The sequence below is a fragment of the Dipodomys merriami genome, unplaced genomic scaffold (assembly GCF_024711535.1).
Source record: "Dipodomys merriami isolate MVZ:Mamm:240054 unplaced genomic scaffold, mDipMer1.0.p SCAF_2081, whole genome shotgun sequence".
NCBI classification, from domain to species: Eukaryota; Metazoa; Chordata; class Mammalia; order Rodentia; family Heteromyidae; genus Dipodomys; species Dipodomys merriami.
This window is the reverse complement of record NW_027203473.1, coordinates 64,146-75,492: the sequence shown is the minus strand read 5'-3', so window position 1 is coordinate 75,492 and position 11,347 is coordinate 64,146.

The following is an 11,347-nucleotide window of genomic DNA, read 5'->3' as shown; positions in this document are numbered from 1 at the left end:
TTTGTGCTGTATGAACAATGTGAAACTCAAGACTGAAATCGGGAATTCAAATCGATTTACTATAGCCACAAAAGAATTTAAGATACCTAGGAATTAAATTAACAAAAGATGTACACAATATTTAAAGAAAAATTTAAAAATATGAAAAACTGCAGCAACTATAAGGTAATTGAATAACCTTCCATGGTCTTGATTGGGAAGGATTATCATCGTGAAAATGGTAGTAGTGCCTCAAGCTATCTACAAATTCAATGCAATACTAAGAAAAATCTTAAAAAACATTCTTCAATGATATAGAAGAAGCAATCTGAAAATTCTTGTAGAATAGTCAAAGACCAGAACAACAAAAACAGTCCTCAGCATGAAGACTGGTACTAGAAAAATATCAATACCCAACTTCAAACTCTGTGATAAAGTCATAGTAATAAACAGTTTGATAATAGTACAAGAATAGGGCAGAAAGCAGGGCAACAGCAGCTCATGCCTGTAATCCTAGCTACAGAGGAGGCTGAGATCTGAGGATCACGGTTCAAATCCAGCCCAGTCAGGAAAGTATGTGAGACTCTTATCTCCAGTAAACCACTAGAATACTGGAAGTGGCACTGTGGCTCAAGGGGTAGAGTGCTCGCCTTGAGCTGAAGAGCACTGGAACAGCACCCAGGCAAAGAGTTCAAGCCCCACAACTGCCAAAAAAAAGTACAGAGGTGAGGACCAATGGAATAGAAGACCATGAAATGAACCCACATACTTATAGCCACATAATATATCAGGAGAGAAAAAAAATAGGATAGAAGGAAGGCAGTATCTTCAACAAGTTGTTGAGAGAGAATTGTGTAAACATGTGCTGAAAACTTCAAAGAGATTAGAACAGAAATTATAGAGCCTTATATATCACCCTTCACCTAAATCAATTACACAAGAAACTAAGACCTGAGTGTAAGACCTGATACCCTGAAGAGGTGGGGAAACACCAAAGATCCTTGAAACAATTCAAAATGTCTGAAGTCAATATGCAGAATCACAACAAATCAAAGAAAGTCTGGATGCATGGGATTGCCTCAAAATGAAGAGTTTCTGCAATGCAAATGGCATAGCTAGCAAGATAAATTGAAAGCCCACAGATTGGGGGAAGATCTTTATTAAGTATGCATCAGATAAAGGCCTCATATCTAAAATATACTACTGGCGTATAAGATAAGGACTATATATATATATATATATATATATATATATATATATATATATACACATATATGTGTGTGTGTGTGTGTGTGTGTGTGTGTGTGTGTGTGTGTGTGTGTGTGTGTGTATAATAGGAGGTAAGGGAGTATCTGAAGCCTTTTAGTACAGAATTGGTGACACTGACTCAAATTGTTTGAAATAGCAGCCATCCCATCATAATCTGAAGTGACTTCTGGGATTAAGAAGATAGTTGAGTAAAGTGTAGTGCTTATAGCCCTAGAAAGAGAAGCTATATATGGAAGGAAACCAAATTCATTTCCTACTAGTAGATAGAAATGTACTGAACCATAGATGAAAGTACAAGTATGAAACTGAGCTTTTTACTGGTGCATAAGGATGGGTTGTCATGGTAGAGAATAAAAAGAACACTCATCTGTGCACCTAAACTTCCCTCAGGCATTGCCTATCCTGAGAACAAAACAGCAAATGGAAATAGATTAATGAGTTACTTAGGGCTTGTTCTCTTCACGCCTTGGAAACATCGCCTGTTACTGCGATCTTTGTCTAAAGTGTAGAGGGCCAAAACACCAGCAACATCCATGTGTGCTCAGTACTTCATTGTAGAAAAGCACATAATGCCAGCCAAGGACTAACAAAGAGTGGAACCTGGAGGAAAAGGAATGTGAAAGTCGAAAGGTACATCCCTGAAGTATCTGCTAAGCTGAAATCCTGGTTCAAACTGAGGCCCACAGTTTTAGGTATACACACACACACACACACACACACATATGTGTGTGTATATATAGATATCTTTGCACATGTGCACATGAGTCCTTTTATTCACAAACATGTATAGTATAGTCCATCTTTCATGGGAAACTCTTGTGAATCCCCAGGAAGAATGTATTAAATTCTTCCCTGGAGCTCTGCGTCTGTGGCCTTGCATCCAGAAGAAAAACATAGGTTGGAAAGCACACTTGCAGGTTCTCCTTATTCATCTCGGGTGCTACAGTTTCTTCCAAGACCACAGACAGTGAGTCCCTAGTGTTGAAGTTAACTTTGATATGTTTACTCCAATATCTGTGTCTATTTGCCGAAAAGTCATTCAGAATGATGCAATTGAATTGCATCAGAGGATCCCATGTCAGGTGCATGGTGAAATGGACAGAAAAAAAATGTATTGTAGTGGGATATCAACCAAAGTTATTAGGGCATCAGACCCAATGGGTCAGTTCATAAATTCAATGTCCACAGAACATTGCTGATTGATCTAGGCAGGGTTCCATAAAATTTCCATTTGCACAGGCTTCCAAAAATGTACCTGCTTACTTCTCCCTGGAAGCAATGATGATGCTGAAACCAACAAAATGTTACTAAGGGCTCTAGAATTTATATCTAATATATTCTGATAAATTCACAGATTAGTACATCATAAAAATATCAGTAAGTTAGTCTCAATAAATCAAGATTGATGCCAAATTGAATGTCACATTTGCATTCTGAACTTTCACCTTTACACAGGTAATTTTTACTCAACCTGCTTTCACAATCTAGTTTTGTTTTTCAGGACATGTTTTTGAGAACATATGGTAATAGAAGACATCCTTCTCTACCATGAGCCTAAATCAATATCGGTACCGACTCTATGTTTTCTACTTGTCATAATATATTAGACACAAATACCATACAGAGACCTCAATGGCCCTTGAGAGCAGAGCTACTTCAGAGATGTGTACACACTCTGCAAATGTAGAAACCTTCCATGCACATGATGATGTACTTGCCCATAATCACATACTACGTATCAGAAAATGTGCATTGCTGTTTAAACAAATCAGCAAATGTACTATAGATTGTAGAAGGAAAAACTTTTATTTATTGTGAAAATATCATACAAAGGGGTTACAATTACATAATTTGCAATAACTAGTATATGTCTGAGACAAGCAGAAATGGTCAGATAAGTTGATTTTAGGAGAAATGAACCTCTAGATCAGGATTCAAATGGTTTTTCTTTCATGCTATTGTTTCTAACATATTCATAAGATGATTTCTTTGTTGCTTTGTATGTCCCTCTCCCAAAGTATAACCCATTTTCACTGTATTTGATGTAGGAAAAATTTTTAATGAGGTTTCCACTGGCCCTTTAATCTTGTATACTCCTTATATTATATAATTGTAAAACTTACTTTTTCATTCTTAGCAGCATATGTTAATTCTATAGAGGGTTTATTTATACACATACATGTACATATGCAATGAACCTCAATCTCATAAGGTAGTGGTATTGATTCATATCTTCAATCTATTTATCGTTTTTGTGGGTTTTTTGTCAGTTATGGGGCTTGAACTCTGAGTTTGGGTGCTGTCCCTGGACTCTTCAGCTCAAGAAGAGTGCTCTACAGATTGAGCCACAGTGCCACTTCTGATTTTCTAGTGGATTTTTGGAGATAAGTATCTCACAGGGGCTGGGAAGGTAGCTCAATGGTAGAGGGCTTGCCTTGCATGCATGAGGCCCTGGGTTCGATTCCTCAGCACCACATAAGCAAAAAGAAAAAAGCCAGAAGTGGAGCTGTGGCTCAAGTGGTAGAGCTCTAGCCTTGAGCTGAAGAGCTGAGGGACAGCGCCCAGGCCCAGAGTTCAGGTCCCACGACAGGACCCCCCCCCCAAAAAAAAAAATAGAGTCTCACAGATTTTCCTGCTCAGGCTGGCTTTGAACCGCATTCCTCAGATCTCAGCCTCCTGAGTAGCTAAGATTACAGGCGTGAGCCACAAGCATCCAGCTATTTATAATTTGTGAGAAACTACATATATTTCCATAGTATGAAATGATATTCCTATGAATTGTGTATAAGTGATCACTTTACTTCATTTTGCCAGCATTTTTATTTGTGTTCTTGGTGATAGACATTGTCATTGAAGTGTGAAAAATTCAATGTCTTTGGCTTTGCATTTCCTTTATGCCAAGGATGTTGAGCATCTATTTTTGTATTTTAATTGGCCCCATATACTTCCAGATGTCAGGAATATCTTTAAATTTGCTTGCCAATGTGTTCATTAACATTACTTAAGAGTTTAGATTTCTAACCTTCCTTCATATTCTGATAATTAAGTTCTTGGCTGATGTTAAGCTAATCTATAAGCCATCTATTCACCCTAGTTACTGTTTATTGTGTTGTGCCACATTTTTAATTCAGTGTAACCCCATTTGTCAAATTTTGCTCTTATTTACTGATTTATTTGAAGTTTTAATCAGTAGCTTACTGTCTAAATAAGATGTTTCTTCTTTTATGTTGTCTGTAATGTAGTGTTTTATTTTACATTTTAGCTCTTCAATTTTTATGGGCTAGAAAAACAAGGACCATTCACAACTTAGGGCATACTGGAATACCTGGAGACAGTGTCCAGGAGAAGATGACTGGAATTGTGGTCAGAGAGAGAGAAGCTCTGTGAGTGGAAATATTTACTCACCACAAGTGCTGCCCTTGTGTACACATGTGGGGCCTTTGGAGCCAGAGCGATCCTGCTTGTCTCATCGACTAGAAGTCTCCCTGAAGCCAGCAGTTGTTTCAAGTACTCAGAAAGTAATCTTGTGAAATGATTCAAATATCCATTTGATGTTTTTAAGAATCAACGATATAGGGTTGGGAAGGTAGCTCAGTGGTAGAGCGCTTGCCTTGCATGCATGAGGCCCTGGGTTCGATTCCTCGGCACCACATAAAAAAGAAGACAAAACCCGGAAGTGGCACTGTGGCTCAAGTGGTAGAGCGCTAGCCTTGAGCTGAAGAGCTGAGGGACAGTGCCCAGGCCCAGAGCTCAGGCCCCACAACCGGACCAAAAAAAAAAAAAAAAGAATCAATGATATATTAAATAAAGCTACAATTTACAAATTGTCCACATACACTAATAGGAATCATTATGCATTTCTGATCACAATAAGTAATGGAGGAAAGATTTTACCTGTTATAGGAATAACAGATATCTCCCTAGAGTAATTTTACATATCCCTAATGCCATAAGGGTATCATGGAGTAAATATAGACATTGTGACTTGGGTACAGATGAGTCTTTTACAAGGTATCCTACACTTAGACTTGTTGGAGTTGGTGAATTCTTCAAAATATGCAGCCTAACTCTGCCGACCATCTACTGGATGTTTGCCAACATCCACCTGGCACTGAACTATCTGTTCAAAATATGAGTGCCAATTCTAATAATGTGAAACTCTTGACCTGCAGGAAAAGCATTGGAAATAGAGCCTGAAAATGGAGTGCTCAGATCAGAGAAGCACCCTCACTGGTTACTTTCAGCACCACATTTTATGTGCCATGAAGATGCTGGCTTAGGCTGGCCCTTTAGTGTGTGCTGTTTACAGCTGTGGTATCTTCGGAATCTTTTTTTGTGCCTCTACTTTTGAATGAAAAAAATATTCTCTTAATCCAACTTCAACTATTTGCTGCATGAGAAAAAGAATTAATATTTATGAAGGGGGCACCTGATTCTATCTGAAAGGAGTTTCCCTAACCTATATATAGACAGAGCAAGGATAGCTTATAGCAGATTGTGAGACTTTAATCAAACAGGATTATTTGGAAAAGAGCTCGTTGTTCTAATACATTGCATAGATATGAACCACGTACAGTGTAACAGCATTCCCCCAGGCACTGGAAAACCCAAGCTCTGCTGCTCTCCAGGGAATGGACAGTTGGTCATTAACACTAGAAATCCTAAACAGGTTCAGTAGGTGTGAAGTCCTCATGGGCTCTAGACACAATGAAATTCTTCCCAACTCCAGTTTGAACTTCATACCTTAGGACCAACTCACAAAGTAAGTTTTTGTGTGATTGTTAGGCACTTTGAGACTTTTAGAATGTTTTTGACTCTTTTTGGAGCCCACTCTAGTGGCAACACTAACATTAGTTTAAGATCTAAAGCCAGAGCCAGCTGTAGCACCTTGTGTTAGCCTACAGACTGAAACTGTGCAATCAATATATTGTACTAATCATCCACAGTACCTGTTTGATTGGCAAAGCTGATTTTCGAATTTTTTGTATTATCTGAGACAAATCCAACATCAGTTCTGTCAGGAGAAGCTTACGAGATGAGTAAGGAGAGGCCTCACAACTTGTCTTGCTTTCTTTTTTTTTTAATTGTGAAAATACCATACAGAGGGGTTACAATTACATGGGCAAGGTAATGAGTATATTTCTTATCAAGCATTGTAGCCTCCTCCTTTGTTTCCCCTTTCCATTCCTTCCCATCCTCCACCTGCCCCCCCAATCCTCCCACCCGCCTACCCCCACCCCTGAGATGTATAAGTCGTTATGTCTTGCATGACAAATTCCCTTCATGTCCTTACTTATTCCTATTTACAAACATAAGTACAATATTTGCAATTTATCCTGATTGGAGATAATGTTTTAACATATTCATTGGCAGGGAAGTAAGCATTCAAACAATCAAAATCTTACGTTTTGAAAAACTCCCTAAATTTCTATGCTCATTATGCAGCTTGATTTTCAAGAACTATAATTCGTTTTGGGATTGGCTTTTTCTGTTGAAGAAATGAAAAAAAAAACTATAACTTGACCTTGGGATTTGATATTTATGTGGTTCAATATGGAAGTTGGATAGCATTTAAAAATCCCTTCATTTGCCTCTTTAGGAAGTACGAGATCCTTAACCAGTCTTGTATGAGAAACTGTAAAACTGTGGCAGCATTTACAAGACCACCAGGATTAAAATCTGCCCAGATTGGGACACTACTGGACCTCTACAAGATTGCATAGGTGAAAGTGGGATGAGTGAAGTAATATCTTAAAATGTCTAAATTGGTGCCATTTCAGGTGTTAGAAAAGAATGAAAAGAGGCTGATAAAATGCCGTCGCCATGGAGACGCAGCCAGTATGGGCAGCCGCAGCCATTAACCCTCAAAAGCAAGGCTTAGAGCAATTTACCAGATCCCAATCTTGGCTCCTTGCCTCCAGTTACCCTGAAAGCGAACCATTCAGGAGTATGCAATACTCCTTGACTCAACCACTTCCACAGCCCTCATGGGCTGGACGCCGGGTTACAACCAGGTTTACAAGGGGAAGAAGCTAGCTGAACAGATGTTTCAAGGACTTATTCTTTTTTCTGCAAAAGTTGGATTTATCTATGCATAAATGGCCGAACAGTTTGGATGGACACTCTATATAGGTATGGCCGGATTTGCTTTTCCATGTTTGCTGATGCTTCCTCCATACTCATCTATCCACGACATCCCCTCAAATGGTTATCTGTTCAAGAATCAAGAACAGAAGACAAGAAAATTGGGGATAGAAAAATTAAGAGGTATGTTAAAAATAATTCATTGGGTTTTTACATTTGTTTTCTCTGAGATGAGCTAAGTTGACATCATACCCAAATCATGAGCCTAAAACTCCCTATGCTCTTAAACACAGATTTCTTTATATTTTAGTTTTCTTTATATTTCTTTTTTGTTATTGTTTTGTTTTCTACCCCTAGCTAATTGAGTGTTGATTAGTTACAAAATAGTCTCCTGTTGTTCACTTCTCATTTTGAAGAAGAAGCCAAAGCCAAGCCTGTCATAGTACCACTAGCCTGGCCCTTCTCCTAGCCATCTGTGAGCATTCATGAGTGACAGCCAGGTTCAGCACATTCTTGGCTTTGCTTCTGTCTTTTTTTGTACTTTTTTAATTCTAAAAATGCGGTATAGAGGGGTTACAGTTCATGAGCAAGGTAATGAGTACATTTCAGCTCCCCTATGAACCAGAAATCCCACTTTGGGGCATTTACCAAAGGATCACAAACAAGGCCATACTCAGGCTACCAGCACAACTATGATTATAACAGCAATATTTAATATAGCTAAGATATTGATCCAAACCATATGTCCTTCAATAGATGAATGGATCAAAAAATGTGATATATATATATATATATATACACATATACCTGCATACGTACCATATATACATATATAAACATACATACAATGAAATTTTCTTTATATTCCAAAGGCAGTTAGAAATAACTCAGTTGTATTTGACTTACAAATATTTTAGACAAATATTTTAGACTTTTGGAAAACAAAAGTACAAGTATGCAATGTTTCTTCCAGGTACAAATAATAATAAATGCCACATAAATGACAGCCAAAAAGGAAAAAGTATGATAGGAAAAAGGTGTATTTAGGAACATAATTTTTGTGATATCAAAGACTATGCATTCAAAGATAATAGGCTATCTATAATCTAATTGGCATGAAAAAGGGAATGCAAAAGTTACAGTAGATTACTGGTTTATTTGGAGTTTTAAGCCCTATCAATAATTTCCTTTAAAAATTGGGAAGTTGAAAATGACTTTAGAGTGTGATAATATGTTGAACTGGGTGGTTCATACATAATAATACCAGTTACTAAGGAAAATTATCTCTAAGTACCCATCAAAATGCAGGAAGTAATTTGTAGTTTAAGTGGTAAAGTACTAGCCTTGAGGAAAAAAGCAAAAAGTGAATAAGGCTCTGCATTTGTCAACCTGAACTAGCATGTGTGTGTGTGTGTGCGCACACACACACACACACACACACACATACACATACACACACATGCATGGTCATGTGCAAGGGATGTTGAAAGACTCAGAAAGAGAAATTGAGTGTAAAACCTTTCATATGTAATATTAGATCTAAAATATGAACATGAAATTTGAAAAAAGTAAAACACATGACCATTAATTATATATGAGTTCAGACTATATAGTACAGAAAGCAGTAAAATTTTATGTTGTATTAATTTTTTTTGTGAAAGTATTGTACAGAGGGGTTACAATTACATGGGCAAGATAATGAGTACATTTCTTATCAAGCATTTTAGGCTCCTTCTTTTTGTCCCCTTCCCATCCCTTCCCATCCTCCCCCACCCCCCCTAATCCTCCCCTGCGAGCCCCCTCTGCACCAAAGTTTTAAAGTTCATTTTCGACATAATGACTCAATTGTATGTTGTAACCTCTCTGATGTAACAATATCATATGCGAACAGTAAAAAGATGAAGCTTATCTTGTCCTTGGGTAGGTGTTAAAGGAGACATGGAAAGAGGCAAAGGAATAGGGAGTAGATGGCTTGGAAAATACAACATAAGATTCAATGCACATATGTCTAAATGGAACTAGGAAAGAAAGGGGATGGGTGGGGTTTTTATAGATTAGAAGAGTCGATGGAAACTATGACAAAGTCTAAGAGGCATTGTAAAAACCAATTGATACATTGTACAACTGTTTTAAAAAACTATCCATGAGGCCTGTAATTCTAATTAGTGAGGAGGCTGTGAAATGAGGATTGTGGTTTGAAGCCAGCCATGGCAGAAAAGTTCATGAGACTCTTATCTCCAACAAACTACTCAGAGAAGGCTGGAAATACTGCTGTGGCTCAATTTGTACAGGGCTAACCTTCAGCACAAAGAGGTTTTGGAACAGCACTTTGATCTTGATTTGAAGTGCCAAGACAGGCACAAAAACAAAACAAAACAAGATAAAACAAAAGAAAAAAAGAAACAAACCAAAAACAAAAAAGATCTTAATTTTTATATTTTTGAAAATTACAAGAAAAACCCATGTTCCACCTACTTCAAATAGTTAGATAATATACATTATATGGCTGTGATTATGATGGATGGAAATTTTCTCATTCATGTAGCATCTAATGTTCATTCGAGGCATGGTTTTTCATGCCTCCCAGGCTATGACTTGTGTAGGCTGAGGTTATGGGCTTGGAGCTGCAGATGCTGATACCCTTCTCAACCAGTGTTTCACCTCTTAACAGGGCAGTCATACCCAAGGGCTCCTTCAACTTCAGCTTCATGATCTCTTCGTGGTCCTGTGGGCCCAGTTGGGGGTGCCATCCTGGATACATGTGATTTGAAGTAAGTTCATCCTACTCATCCTCTATGCCAAAAGAGTCAAGTGTGAGAGGGTTTGCAGACATTTGAAGTAATGTACATACACGGTGCTCCAGTGGCCCCACATACCTACCCAGCATATGCCTGTGTATCCTAGGATTATTGGTCTGGAGCAGGGGATGCTTCCAACATATTCCCTAACTAGTGCTTCACCTGCTAAAGTGAATACATGATTGAGAGCCTCTTGTTTACCTTAAGGAAATCTAAATTCCTGATCTGTGCCAGGCCACAACAGATGCCATCCCACATGCCCCCCATTTCATTTTATGTTAGACCTCTCCTGCCACACTGTGGGAACCAAATCACTGGTGAGCAGTTGTGCATGTATGTACACACATTCACACTAAGGCATGTACATAGTGTCAGATTTGACTGGTTGTGTACTATATATTATAGTACCCAAGTGAAAGAAGACTTGGAGATTCCTTGACTACAAGTTGTCCTGTTTTGCTATTTAGCTGTGTCCTGTATAGCCCAGGGTTGTGGGATTCGAAGTGGGCATGCGTCCACCCTCCACAACCAGTGCTCCTCCTCCTACAGGGAGAGCATGCCCAAATCCCTGTTCTTTCCCTCTTGGACTAACATCTTGCAGGTCCTTCTCTGAAGGCCCAGGTGACAGTGCCATTCCAGATGCCCTAGTTTCTATGCAAATAGGACCACTCTCCCTTTGTGGTAACTGAATATTTGTGTGGGGTTGAGTGAGTATATCATTGTGCTTGTGTATACACCAGTTTGTGGAACACAAGGACCTGTGGCAAGATTTTCCCACTTGGGTGCTGATGCCAGCCCAAGGGAAGAAAGGCTTAGAGAGTAGATCTTTCATGTCTCCCTTGCAGAGTATGGCCTGTGCTGCTTGGGATTACAGGGCTGGAGTTTGGCATGGTGCTGCACTTTCTAACCAGGGCTTATCCGGTTACAGGGAAGCCATACAAGGCGGCCAGTTTTTCTTCACTTTGGGACCTCTGGCTTCCTGGTATGAGTCAGCCCAGGTGCAGCTATATGTGCCTATGTCCTTCTCAGTAAGTGGTTCCACTCCCGGTTGGAACTGTGGGAATCCAGTTGTGATATGTGTTGTGCATGTGTGTATACACATTCACAGGAGGGCACAAATGTGGTGCCAGAGTGGCCTTGTTGTGCAATATATTGCATCCAGAAGAAGGGAAGCCATAGCTTGTCCTTTTTCCTTAGCTGGTTAATTTCAGTGTAGC